The sequence below is a fragment of the Seriola aureovittata genome, chromosome 7 (assembly GCF_021018895.1).
Source record: "Seriola aureovittata isolate HTS-2021-v1 ecotype China chromosome 7, ASM2101889v1, whole genome shotgun sequence".
Lineage (NCBI taxonomy): Eukaryota > Metazoa > Chordata > Actinopteri > Carangiformes > Carangidae > Seriola > Seriola aureovittata.
The window spans coordinates 27,775,571-27,789,813 of NC_079370.1; positions in this window are offsets into that span (position 1 = coordinate 27,775,571).

A 14,243-nucleotide genomic window follows, 5' to 3' on the forward strand; every position below is an offset into this window, starting at 1 on the left:
ATTTGTTTTTACCCAGCATTCACGTGTTTATGACATTAGCCACTGCCAACAGCAGCTAAACCTGCCACTGATCCGACAAACAAAGCCTGATTTACAGCCTGTCACTCCAGCACTCTGACTGAGAAATGTTCTCAGTGGGGGCTGGACGCAAACCTTTCCACATTGATCTGTGTCTGCCCGGAGTCAATGATTAATGTTCCTGTCAGGACTGAACTGACACAAACACATATACACACACATTCACTCGCAGCCTTTCTTTAAAATGTTAAACACCTGGTTGCATTCCCACGAGCAAAGTAGAACTTTTTCTCTCAATAAAACAAAACTGGAATCACCTCCTCCTCCACTCAATAGTTTCAGGTTACACCCCTGTTTATCATATAGTCATATAAAATATTTACCATTTGGGTGAATGTGTGTAATTGCTGTGTGGAGTCTGGAATTATGGCTAAAAAGTATTTTGTGAGGTCACACTGACCATGATCTTTGTCCTTTGACCACCAAAGTCTATCAAGTTCATCCCTGAGTCGAAGTGAATGTTTGTGCCAAATTTGAAGAAGTTCTGTAAAGGTGTTACTAAGCTATCGTGTCCATGAGAACGGCAGGGACATGTGTTTCTGACTGTTGCCGGCGTGGAGGAATAAGAACCTTTGCTAACAGCAGAACAGACTGTTTTTTCATCCACACCTGAATCCTGTTCTCTTGACTCCTCCCCTCACCGTGCACTGCGGCCCAAGAGTCCCAGCGTGCTGCAGCTGAAAGCAGGAGCTGTGCAGCGTAGCCTGCTCCACAGCCGGCTCTCTTGAATAACTTCTAATGGCAAATATTGCTTGCATAATTGGAAAACTCATTAAAAATAAATCAACAATAGTGCTTAGCTCTACAGTCATAATAGCTCAGCCATCAGCTGCGTGTTCATTCGAGACAAGATGGCTGCAGAGATATAGAAAAGTTTACCCCACAAAAAAAGCATATCAGGCTCATGAAAAATGAGTATTCCTCTATGGCGGGGCATGTTCAGGAAATTACATTAAAGTGCTGGTATTCAGACCACACTGTACAATCAGTCCTGAGAAGCAATTGTTTTTCTTAACATCCTTAAATGGGTTTGCGATTGATTCCATCAAAGATTAATTAGAATTCATACAAAATTGCTTTCGAGTCGTTACTTTTTACAGAGGCCAAAGGATCATCTCTCAAGTGGCCCATGTTAAAAATAAGAGGTAACCCTCTCACTAATTACCTGTCCACTGTTCAGCCATGTTGCTGCCCATACTGATGGGTATCTTCACTGGGGGGGTTCAGCTGTGGAGAATTATCTGTGCCAGAAAAGCTCTCATAGAAATAATGCTGATTAGAAATCACAGACATGATTACTGAGGCAATTCACTGAAAACGTGTTTGACTTTGTACCCAGAATGTGGACTCAGCTCTCACTTTGGTTATACAGGGACCAAATGGCTCGTAGCAACTGGCCCAGTACCCCATACTCCCGCAGTACTCCCCACAAACTCCAATGCCCCTCTCAGTACTCCCATGAGGGTAAAGAGCTGGTCCACTATTCAACGGCCAGGACACATTGCTCCTCCTGAGGTTCAACAATTGGTCGGACACCACCCAGAGACTCCAAGAAGGTCTGGTACTATGAGCTGTTGTTTGGTGTGTAAGCACAGTCAGAGCCTCTGGGGCTGTAAATGACCTGTGGTCAAACATAATTTCATTATGTGTTAGCCTTATGTTTTTTCATTTTATAAACATTTATTGAAGCCTGTGGTTTTTCTTAGTTCCGCTGGTTTTATTGTGAAAGCTATGGTTTAATTGTAGTAGCGCAATGACGGTAGCGGGGAAAAAACTAAAGTAATGAAAGAATGTCGAGACAGTAGACACCATCACAGCGCAACCTCCCACATGGCCTCTTCATTTCAGGTTGTATGAATCGGTCTTAGTCTGGCCCCTCCCCTGACACCAATTTGCCTTGGGAGAACATACCAGGGGCTTATGCTTAAAGTATTGACTTAAAGCTAGTTAAGGCTAAAGTTAGAAACTAGCTGAGATTAGCGCTCATCCGTTGATTCTTGACACAATCTAATTCAGAAGTAAGAAAGTAGTTAGACAGAAGAAAGTTAGCTACTGCTACTACATTTACCTACAACGTCTTGAGGACGAACCACTGATAGAGTGAGGCAGGCAGATGGAGACGTTATAAATGGTATAGTCCGCTTTAAGGGTGTCTGAAATCTAACCACAAGATTCCTCCAGGCATGAATATGAGAAATATATCCTAATATTTACAAATACAGATAAGAAGATTATATAAAGGTTTCAACCCTCCCAAACTGTTGTTTTTACCTTTTTTTTTGGGGGGGGGGGGGGGGGGGGGGGGGGTCTGAGCCTTAATCAGGGGAGTTAGACCGCCCATATCCCCCCACAATTTGACCCATGACTATACAATAGGCTGTGTAGACCGGAGCACAGTAGGCTGTTTATCTGTACACATGTGAAATTTGCATGTCAGCATGTTGGCTTGTGTGTACAGTTTACAACAACTGCATATCGTCGTCATCACGCAGATCATCCCTGATGACGCAACCTAAGTATCTTATACTTTGTTCACATTGAGAGCTTGGTCTTCCTTAAAGAATGAAGGAGAATTTTACATACATGGCATACATCAGATGGTTAATGAGACTGTCCCCCACCATACAGCCAGTCTGGAACTAAAAGAAGAATGAATACTGGATGTAAATAATCAAATTAATATTAATGTTGCTCCTTGTCTGCTAGATGTGCAAATACTTGAGTGTTTGCTAACATATTAACAATAACAGACAAACGCTCTTAGATATTGAGCCACACCTCGGCTACTCCACTACACAGACAGAGATATTAATAACATGCTAACTGTGAAACATTATGAATAGCAGCTTAAATTAACATTAAAGCTGGGACATTAAGCACTGGATCCATATGTGTACATTTGGAGCTCTCCTCTCCTCTCAGCCTGGTCCTGCAGATGCTCAGTGTAATATCAAGCACTGCTGTTAAGACACTTTTCATCTCCCCGTTTGCCCTCATTCATCACACATTCAATATATATATATATATATATATGTTTGGGCAAGTACATGCCATATTTTGGACAGTTTGATGATGACAATGATGCATGAAAAATAAGATTTGACAGCAGAAGGATGAATTTCCACATTTATTAAACCCGCAGGAATAAAGATGTATCATTATAAGCGACACCAAAATCCTGTCCACAAACCAATTCTCCTCCATCCATCCAAAGGTCCAGGTTGATGGATGGATCAACAAGGTGTGTAACTTAAATCACTATTCCTGTGAATTCATACCAACAGTCAACACTGAGATGGTTCTATTGGGATTTGGCGCTATATAAATCAAAACCGACTTGACGTGGTTTAATATAAACAGCTATTCACATCTTCCGTAGTTTAACCACACATCAGAAAATAGTTAGTTCTATATAAGTCACATGTGACGACGTGGACGGCGCTGACAAAATGATGTCATTTTGCTGATATGTCAGATCACATATGGGTCGTTTAGGAAAAGGACTGACAACCTGTTTTGGTGCATGCTATGAAAGACCTGTTTATGTACAATGAGGGAAATCAGAAGTTAGACAACACTTTTCAGATACTGTATGAAATTTGCTACAATGTAGAAACGCTGTTTGCATTGTCAAGCTCTACTTAGTCTATGAACATGTTACTGTTTAACTCTGTCTAAAGCCCCCACCTACGAGGTGCACAGTTCCTACGCCCACGTTCCCAAACACATACATGCACTCAGACGTCTAAGTTTAAATGTTTGTTTAGTGATTCTTTTTAATCTATTAATTGGCTAAAGATGGATCCTATTTGGTTGATTGATGCATTATGTTAGATTCATTTCCAGGAGATTTTGTTGTCTGCTCTGTTCTCACTCTCTCACTCTGACGTGACATCCAGGGATCAGCACTTGCAGGGGCAAGGCTGACTGAACAAGACTGCAAGCAAGCGGACTGAAGAGAGGGGGGTACATTGGAAAGGAGTTGGGTTATGTTTGGTTTCTTTGTTTAGTTTGGGGTTATTAAAGGTCGTCTCGGTAAAATGGAATTATTCTGTTTTTTTGAAAGAACTGTGTAAAGGTAAATATTAGCTACTTTATAGAATGCATATACCTCCTGCAGTCCTTGTAGTAGAAACCACCCCTTTTTGGTTCTGGCAGTGGTTAATGTTGGAGCCTTTATATGCAGGGTGAATGTCAGTTTGTCGGGAAGCCATGCTGCTCTCCAATGCTGTAAACATGGTAATGAAAAAAACAGAGCTCTGTAAGTGTGGATGCTGTTTCTTCCTGTTGCTTGTGTGTCTCAGTGGCTGCTGTCATCCTCAGTTAAAAACCTTTGAGAGATGAATTTAGTGCACTTCAGAAAACATTTATTACGTTGATTGATCAATTAGTCAATTGTATTAGCTTTAAGGTGGTGAATGATGAAATCGTCCCTTCTGTTATTAAAAGGTATATATGTCATTTAATTGAATGTTTGATGGTCATGGTTGAAGGTGTATGTAAATAAACTCCAGATTTAATAATTCAGAAGTTCTATAGAAAGACTCACTCTTCAGGTTGAAAAACAGGGAGAAGACGGGTAAATGTGCATCCGCCTCCAGGGGGAAAACACTGGGATTACTTTATACTATATTTTTGTAACTTTTTAATCATTATCAAATTTTTGTGTTGAAGATTTTTTAGGTTTTTGGATCATCTGGCCGACGCCAATCCCCTCTAAATGTATCTAGCAAAAGTTAAGTACCATACTTACTTTATTTCACATTAACCCGCAAAAGGACAGGCAGACAACACGATCTGTCCCCGACGACCTACAGAGACGGAGAACGCCTGCTGGCAGACTGCCAAGCGCTGAACAGCTGAGAGAACCTGGGGAGCCAGTTGCCACGTAACTACATGTCATCTCCAGGGAAACCACCCAAGAGTCCGTCGTGAAGAAGTTCCAGGTTTCCAACACCAACTGCTGCAGATTCCAGCTACAGCAAAACTCCAGACTGGGTTGATGTCGAGATGAAATGATATTTAATCATCAAATTTCATTCATAGACATAATAAACAACCAAAACATGGCATCCCACCATTGCCCCATTCATTACATGGTTAATTTCATCAGCTACTGATGAACACTGTTCTTCTGCTTCACTTTTCATCTTGGTGATTATCCGACATTACATTTATCCTATAGGCTAGCAGTAGTTAGTTTTTAATGAATTTCTTTATTTAGACTGAGTTGTTGTCCTGCTCTGTTCCTTGGAAGTAGAAATTGGAGATTAATTTTTTATATTCCTCCCTAAAGATGGGATGTGTTGCCCTATTAATGAGGATTACAATTCAATATCCTCATGGCAGGAGGGTGAATGCTATAGATTAAACCAACATTGGAGTTTATTCAGCAGTAGAGCAAGTAACACTGAGTTCCAGTACTTTCACCACTCAGATTTGGATCCGAACAGATCCGAACAGAATGTAATGCACCAGCATCCTGTGGTTACTATGTGTGGCTGCAGAGGCCTCTGTCGCTGCTGCTCAGCAAATGTTAAACCAAACATTGGTTTTTAAAATGCGACTGTTGAATAATGTTTCAATCAGTGGGTTCCCGTAGTGTTGAACTATGTTACTCTACTACACATGTATCTTCACTTGTATGTTTAGTGCTGTATGTTTAGGACTTCAGCTGTGTCAACTGGTATAATGCAGACTAATGAACAGCTCATGGATTTGATGACCACATGATAGTTATTCATCAAAGTCAGCTGATTTGTTTTATTTACTTCCTACTTTTACTATCTACTCTGCTGTAGGTGTTTTGATCTGAGTCTGTGCCTGTTTTGTTTCAGGGCAACACCAGCATACATACACACAAACACACACACAAACACACACACACATATATATATATATATATATGTAAAATGTATATTGTGTGTCACAGTGTGTCATTGTGTCAATATTGTGTCAATGGGTACAGTTGGTGTATTGGTATATTCTGGATCATTTCATGCTGTAATTTGATTGGTTAGATTGTCAGTTATAACGTCAGTCACATGTCTGCTTCTGTCAGGCTGTCTTTAATCTCAAGATTAAAACTGTCAATGGATGGAGCGTCCCCATGTTTCTGTGCTAGAGAGTGCAGCGTTGACTTAGTTCTTACTGCAGTGGCCCGGGTTCCAGTCCGGCCTGTGGCCCTTCGCTGCAAGTGTAACACTTGGTTAACCACCAGCACTGTTCAGCCAACCCCAGATGGCTGCACATAAATATCCAGGTTCGGCCAGGTGACTTCCTGTTGACCTCTCACTCCATGCTGGTTGTGTGAGTTGACAACTGTTCGAGCAGAGCTGAATGCACTGTGTATTTTTTTCTTCTTTCTATGCTCAGCGGTCAGGTTTTTTTTAGAGTTAATAATCACAGCTTTGATGTCGAGCTACCCTGGACAAAAATTAACCTCAATTCCACAGTGTGGTAGGAAAAGATCACATGAACTTAATTCGACAGTGTGTGGTAATAAAACAGACTTCACAAACTGATTTCCACAATATTTGGTAAAGACTGCCTGAACTGCACTACATAGATTTTTTTTTTTCACTCTCCTTGAATCTTTCCATATTGAAATAATATAACTGAAGTGGCTTAATTTTTGGTTTCTGTGTCTTTGTTGTTTTTCTTTCAAAAAAATATTTTTGCAAAATCCTACATCCTGCTTGTGGTGTTGATGCAAATCGGGCTCATGAATGAGCCTGAAATCTTCTTTGTGTCTTTATTTAACCTACAATTCCATAACATAAAATAATTTAGTAAATTCAACTTGCTACACGTCATCCCAACTTTCCTGTCTCTCTCTCTCAATGCGACTATAATATATCAGAGAAACCCAACAAATAACTTTTATAAATGACTAAACATCATCACTGGATGTCTCTCACAGTGTTCTTCGATGGACAAACTAATATTTATAAATCATGTTTCTCTTCTGCTAGTGGAAAGGTCATTATACAGTCTGCAATTTTGTCTGCACTTGATTATGGTGATATTGTATATATGCATGTTTCTCCCTCCACCTTAAAGCCTCTTGACTCCTTGTGATACTTTCCTCACTCACCATTGTATATTATATAAAAATGTGGGATGGAGATTAGCAATGTATGCTGTTTATTTAGATCTACTGCAAAAGCTGCCTCTTTACCTCTGCTCTCTGATTACATCTAAATACAGCACTTACAGTGTCAGGTGAGAGGACATTTTAACAGGAGCTGGGCCTCTTGTTCACACTGAACTGGGTTCAAATACTGAGCTGCATACAAATGGAATGAGCTCAAAAAATAAGAAGATACGTTCTCTTATTTCACTGGTACATTTTAAAAGGTCGTACTTATGCAGTTACAATAACACAGGCTTTTATGAGAAAATGTATGTCCGAATTATCTGTGTGTCTGTCTGTGCTTTAACAAATGTGAACTGCGCACAGGGGCTTGCAGCGCTTTTAGCTTTACTAAGGCTGTTCAGAATATGTTACAGCACAGTGGTGAATTCAGTGTCTGGAAAATCTTGTGATTCTGTTCAACTGAAAAAGGTCATTTAATTATACAAAACACAGAGGAAAATGAAAAGTCTTGTTGAATGCTTCTGCCGCAGTTTTAGCCTCCTGTTTCACTAAAAGTGTCTTTAGGGTTCTGAAAGATTGTTTTTCGCCACAAAATATCATTCTCAGCATTGATTGATCACCATGAGACATCCCATCTTTATTAATTGCATATAGTTTCCTAAGATAAGAAAAAGGACAGATAATGGATTTTAGGAACACAGAGGTCTTACTGAGTGAGACGGACTAAACCGAGCCATAATACATTAAAGTCGCACACATTCGATATTTAATGTCTATTAACTCCTGCAGCGTGCCATAATTCTTAATTGCAGGCAACCGGCTGTAGAAGTTACACATGATGGCAACTCAGACCATCATTAGTCTTAATGGAGATGTGTGTGTATGTGTGATTCTGTGTGTGTGTGTGTTTGTGTGTGTGTTAGATCAAAGCTGTAAATTTAATAGGTGCTACATTTATATTTTGAATGTAGTCTAGCTGTTTGATTCATGATTATGAATTTTGGATGAGGACCTTACTGCAGCACTAGCTACATCCTCATCCGTTCTTAACATGTTGGCTGTGGCTCATGGAGTAGAGCGGGTTGTGCACTAATCAGAAGGTCAGTCGTTCAATCCCCGGCTCCTCCTGTTGAAGGGTCCTTGGGCAAGATAGTGAATCCCATGTTGCTCCTGATGGCTTCAGTGTATTAATGTGTGGGTAAATGCAGTGTGAAGCACTTTGAGTAGTCGCTAAGACTAGAAGAGCTCTATATAAGTGCAGACCAGTTACATATTGATATGTATTTTCTAAGTACCTTTTATTATTACAGACCAGGTGAACATGTTCTCTTTGCCTCCACACCAGTATGTATGTATGTATGTCCCATTCTCATGAACATGATATTTCAGGAATGCCTTGAGGGAATTTGGTAGAAATGTTCACTTGGAGTCAAGGATGAATTGATTAGATTTTGGTGGTCGAAGGTCAAAGGTCAAGGTTACTGAGACCTGAGCTCCATCCCATTCTTGTGAACACAGTATTGTGGGAACACCTGGAGATAATTTCTTCAAATTTGTCCCAAATGTTCACTTGGAGTCAAGGATGAACTGATGAGATTTTGATGGTCCAGATCACGAAGACCTCACGTCTGCCCCATCTTGAGTATCTGAAGGGAATTTCATTAATTTTGGCACAAACATCTACTTGGACTCAAGGATGAACTGATTAGAATTTGGTGATCGAAGGTCAAAGGTTACAGTGACTGGCCCAGTCTAGATGATGTGGGATGATAAGAGTTTAGCGTTTTTTGGACACTTCAGCTCAGAGCAGGAACATTCCAGTTACCAAACAGCATGCCCTACCTCTTGGGCCATGCCATGCCATCAATGGAGAGATGGCATCCTTGGGTTATCAAGTGTGCACCCTCCCCCCTCGGGCTAACCCACGAGATGCCATCTTCTCAACAGGGGGCACAGTTACTGTCCTTTCTCTTCATCCAGAGCCACTGGCTACCTCTTTCAGCAGCCCTGGAGAGATCTTTGAATGTTTTCTGGTGTGGGCCTTTCTTCACACTCCCAACTCCTGGAGTAGCCTTGCTATTGATGTTGCATCTCCTGCACCCCAAGCCCTCGTCTCTGAGGGAGAGGAACCTTGTACCAGGCTGGTGTGCTGGCCCCAAGGTGAAGACCACACATTGTTTGCTGCGCCCAGGTCACAATGTCCATGTGCCTGAGCACTGCCTTTGTCTGCCCGGTCACCTCTACTAGTGTCCATTTACTCACAATGGCCAGGATCCACAAATGGATCACTTGACTCTGTTAGCATCATCTCCAGTCTTACTTTAGTAAACTTGTACTCTTGGAGAGAGACTGGGAGTGGGTATCTGTAGGATTCCTCCTCCATAAAGCCCTATGCTGCTGAGGCACTTGGGAAGACCAATCCACTTCTTTATTTAAGAGCTGATCAGTCTCTCCACCTTGACGACTTCACGATTGGAGCTTCATGTAGGATTAGTGACCACATGAGGTGTGGAAGTGGTATCAACCAAAACTTCACCTTGCCAGGGAGTGTAGTTCTGTCAGTGCAGGCCACTGATGGCATCCTTCCTGAGCTGATCTACTTGCTATATGTCCTTCAGGGGTGTGTTGTACCACCGACCTTGGCTCGTCACAGGCTCAGAGACTGTTGGAATCGCTTCACTGACAAAGTAATAGGCAACGTAATGGTCCGACAGGCAGCAGCCTGGTCTAATGCGCTGTCATCCAACCACCCAACGAGATGCTCTGATGATCACCTTCCTGGCCATGGTAAAGGCTAGCAGGGGGTTGGTACATGCTTCCAGATGTTCCCATCCCTCTACTGTTGTCATGCATCTCCGCTGCCAGGACCCTGAAGAAGTTGAACGCAGTCCAGAGGAGGTTGTGGGGGACTGAGCCATAGGCGTTGACGAGGTGCAGGAACACCACATAAAGGTCTGTTCCCTCCTTCTTGGCGATCTGCCAGATAGTGCAAGCATGTTCCGAACACCTGGAGAAGCCTGAGTTTCCTGCGTTTTTAATTGATGTGTCAATTAGATGGTTTCTTTGACTTATCCACGTCTATGGTGGAAGTAACCTTTACCCAACTCTGGAGTTTGTGTCCAGGTGCAGCTGTTTCAGTCTCAGGTATGTTGGTCATCAAATGCGTTGTCTGTTCTGTTCCTGTGTCGGTTACTGGGGTGCCAATGAATCATTTTCCACCCTCACTGTTATTTTCTCTCTTCCTCTTATTTTCTTGCTACATTTTATCAACAGAAATGTTGATGTTATTTTCCACTGGAAAATGTGGCTACAAACCTGTATATTGACAAGATGACAATGCTGCTCCTCTTTGACTATTTTAGGATTGGCTGTAAGTTAGGGGCGGAGTCAGACACTGGGAAGATGGCAAGGGTAGAGCAGCTCACTCTAAACTTCAGAAACCTGTGTCCATCTTTATTTACAGTCTATGTAAGAAATTAACTTACATAACTAACATCATTATCTTTGATGTACCAAAGAACCTCTTCTCCCTCAACAATGCCAATGTTAGTCAAGATTATTGTCCTATATTTTGGAAAGCCTAATGGGAGTAATATGAGCTCTGCACAAAAAGTTATACTGCATTACGTTATATCTTACAGATTTGGACTTAATCATTGATTTCCTATTAATTTCCCAGTTTGTATAAGTTAAAGAGGTATTCAAATCCCACTCCCATACAAGCTGGGTGGAGCAGTAGTAGTATGCAGTAGTCATATGTAAGAAAAGAAGAATAGTCAGACCAAGGAAAACTATGGATAAAGCTAAATCACGTTATGCAACAGGTTTCCAGACTACAACACCTTGAATGGTTTATTAGAAGAAAATCATGCCAGACTTTGAATTTACAGCAACTTTCTTGAAACAATTAAAGCTGAAATTGGTGATTCCCACCATATGAGAACCTCTGATACAAGCGTGCCACAGATAACTGTAGTGTATTGATCGTGAGTCCCCTCCCCTAACCTGCAATCAAACCCATGGTGTGTGTGTTAGGAGATCAATAACAACCATGACAGAACCCTCCCTCTGGGACACTGTAGAGGTCAGTAGTGATGTGGGTGGTTGGTAGAGGAGATAATCTCTGTTTCCCCCCACAGGGTGTGTGTGTGTGTGTGTGTGTGTGTGTGTGTGTGTGTGTGTCACACTAACTGGCTGATGGGATTCAGTATAGCTGTATTGCCACTGAGAAGCTTCTCTGTTGTTATTCCCTGTGGCTTGTGACCCTGCAGCTTGTGACTGAGTGATGGAGATGAGATGATGAACATCCATTAGATCCAGTGTAATGTGTACATCTGCAATGAAATCTCCTCGTACATCCTCCTGGCCAAATCCTTGGCTTTTTAAAGCTGCAGAATCCAACTTTTCATACAAGAAAATCTCATTGTCAGGTCGTTCTGGTTGGTTCTGGTTTATCTTTATTCATATTCTTGCAATAACTACTGCTGTGCTTGTATTTTTTCACCATGCTTTCTGGTCAATCTCATCCTCTCTCTCTGAAATCTTTTTCTCTGAAATTGGTGATAATTGGTATTTTGAAGGTCAAAGTTCAGGATCGGTTCACAACAGGAAGCAAAGGTCTTGTCACCTTTGTCACTGAAATGAATGGGGAATTCATTTTGGCTTGCTCTTGCTTTCAGGGGCCACTTGTAATTCTTCTTCAGTGTTGTGCAAAGTAAATATCAGTATCATATATTTTCCTGTTATAAGTTTGAGAGATGATTCCAATTAATCCACAATGCTCCTCTTGTAAGAGTGTGGTAGAATTTACTATTTAAATCATTGCTGAATCACTGTTAAACTGTCTTTTGTAATAACTCATGAGGTTAGGGAGGTCATGTTACAATGAACATTTGATGCCAGACTGCCCAGTTGTTGAGACTGAAGTGTCTCAGTGTCATAAAGAAGCTTCAAACAAGCTTCAAACTGAAGTATCAACAGAGAAGAACCAGAAGCTGCAGTTCCTCTAATGACCATGAGCAGCTCACTCTGAGCTTCAGGAACCTGTGGGTGACGTCACAGAAGCTATGTCCATCTTTATTTACAGTCTGTAGTCACAGGTCACCATGGGCTCACTAACTTGTTCATCACAGTTTTGGTTTTTCCCATTCCCACCAAACCACATAACTTTTCTCTTGTGGCCAGTGGCATACAAGATTGTATCATCAGCAAATAAATGAATCAGGGAGTTATTAACAGCTCTAGGAATATCACTGCTAAATAAAGAAGATATTGGGACCTAATATTGAGCCCTGGGGATCGGCAAAATATTTACAATGGACTTTTTCTACAATGAGTAATGCAATCTTACACACAAAATATCTCATCATATTTCAGGCAGTTTGATGGCCCTTTAGCTCCCCAAAGAAAAGCCTTAAATATTGAGGCAAAACTATCATTCCGTTGATTTTCTGACACAGTGAGCAGAACAGACTCTGGGGCATGCTCGATTCAGACCTTTCGTTTTGTCTGCTTACACCAGATAACACTTATTTCATCTTGTGTTTTTAGTATTTGTTTTCACATATGGGAAGGAGAGTGATCCCTCAGTAAGTCCCATCGTAGATAAAGGTGAAATTGAAGAAATGGAATAAATCTCCCTGTGGAAAAGCCTGAAAAATGTTTACATTTGATTGTGGCAGAGGTCTCTCTCTCTCAGTTTGTCTCTCCCTCTCTCTCCCTCTCACACATGTGCACACACAGTCGGCGCTGGTTTGAGATGCTAATGGTGCTCCATGAGCCATTGACCTCTCAGTGCCATTCAGAGAGCAACCACTCACCGTGAACTGCTGAATAATACATTGACAGCATGTGGAGTACAAAGCGGAGCATCTCTGCCTGGGAGAGCGAGCTACAATGAATCACACACGCGTGGCAGTTTGCTGCATCTTTAAAGTCAGACTCCTCAGCTCGTCTGTTTGCACCGCTCCGGTCGCCTCCACAAAATGCAAGTCTCTGCAAAATTAAAGTGTTTACTTGTGTCTGAGTGGGAGCAGAAATAGTTTGGACCAGGAGCAGTAGTGTAGGTCTGTGCTGAGACCTCGACATGAAGTCACAGAGCTGCTCTGATCAGCTTTTGGGGAAATGTGATTAACATGGTTCTGATTCACAAATCAACCTGTTTCTGTCTTCAATGTAGAACCATTAACAGGAACCAGCAGCCTCATACAGAAATGTAATATATATCATATAAAAGCCCCTATATCAAGAGTGATGTTATCTTATACTGTATGTCTCCTATAAGGGAATATGTTATTATCACATATATGCATCTTCTGCATATGTTTATAACATATTTGTAAATGTACATATAAGTTATATTAAAAATATGAATTTTGAATAAGGTATAATGAATTTTTATATGGTATAAAATGTTGCGACCATATATGTTGACAATATATGTCAGATTTATGGTATATAAAAAAATTATAATTTAAATTCTTCATATACAGTATATATATATATTATATATATATATTATAAACTCCTGCTGCTTCTCTGGCTTTGGGATGGGAATACTGTATATTTACATAATATACAGTCTAGAATCTAAGTACACACAAACATCTGTGTCAATATATAAAATTGTTCCATTTTATATATATATATATATATATATATATATATATATATTGTTTTTATTTCATATGTACATATTTCATATATGGGAATTCAATACATGTAGATATATTTTTGTATGGGGCAAATGAAAAAAGAGTCGACTTTTTACTGTTAAATGATAAAATATACTTAAATATATAAATTTGTGAAAATAAATGTTCATTTCTATTATAAGCCCACCCTAACAAAGGCCTGGTTTTCTCTGCCCCTGAGGGAAATAAAGACACATGTCCAGGGCTCTTTTTAGATGGATGATTTCTAGCTGAAAGGCCCATATAGCTGAAAAACAGCCTGTTATAGCAAATGCAGCATTGTATTAAAGTTTAGAGGTGAGCTTATTGAGCTTATATTGTTTCATAACTGGTTTGTCATTTCTTGAAAAAACTGACTGATGGAAAAAGCTGTG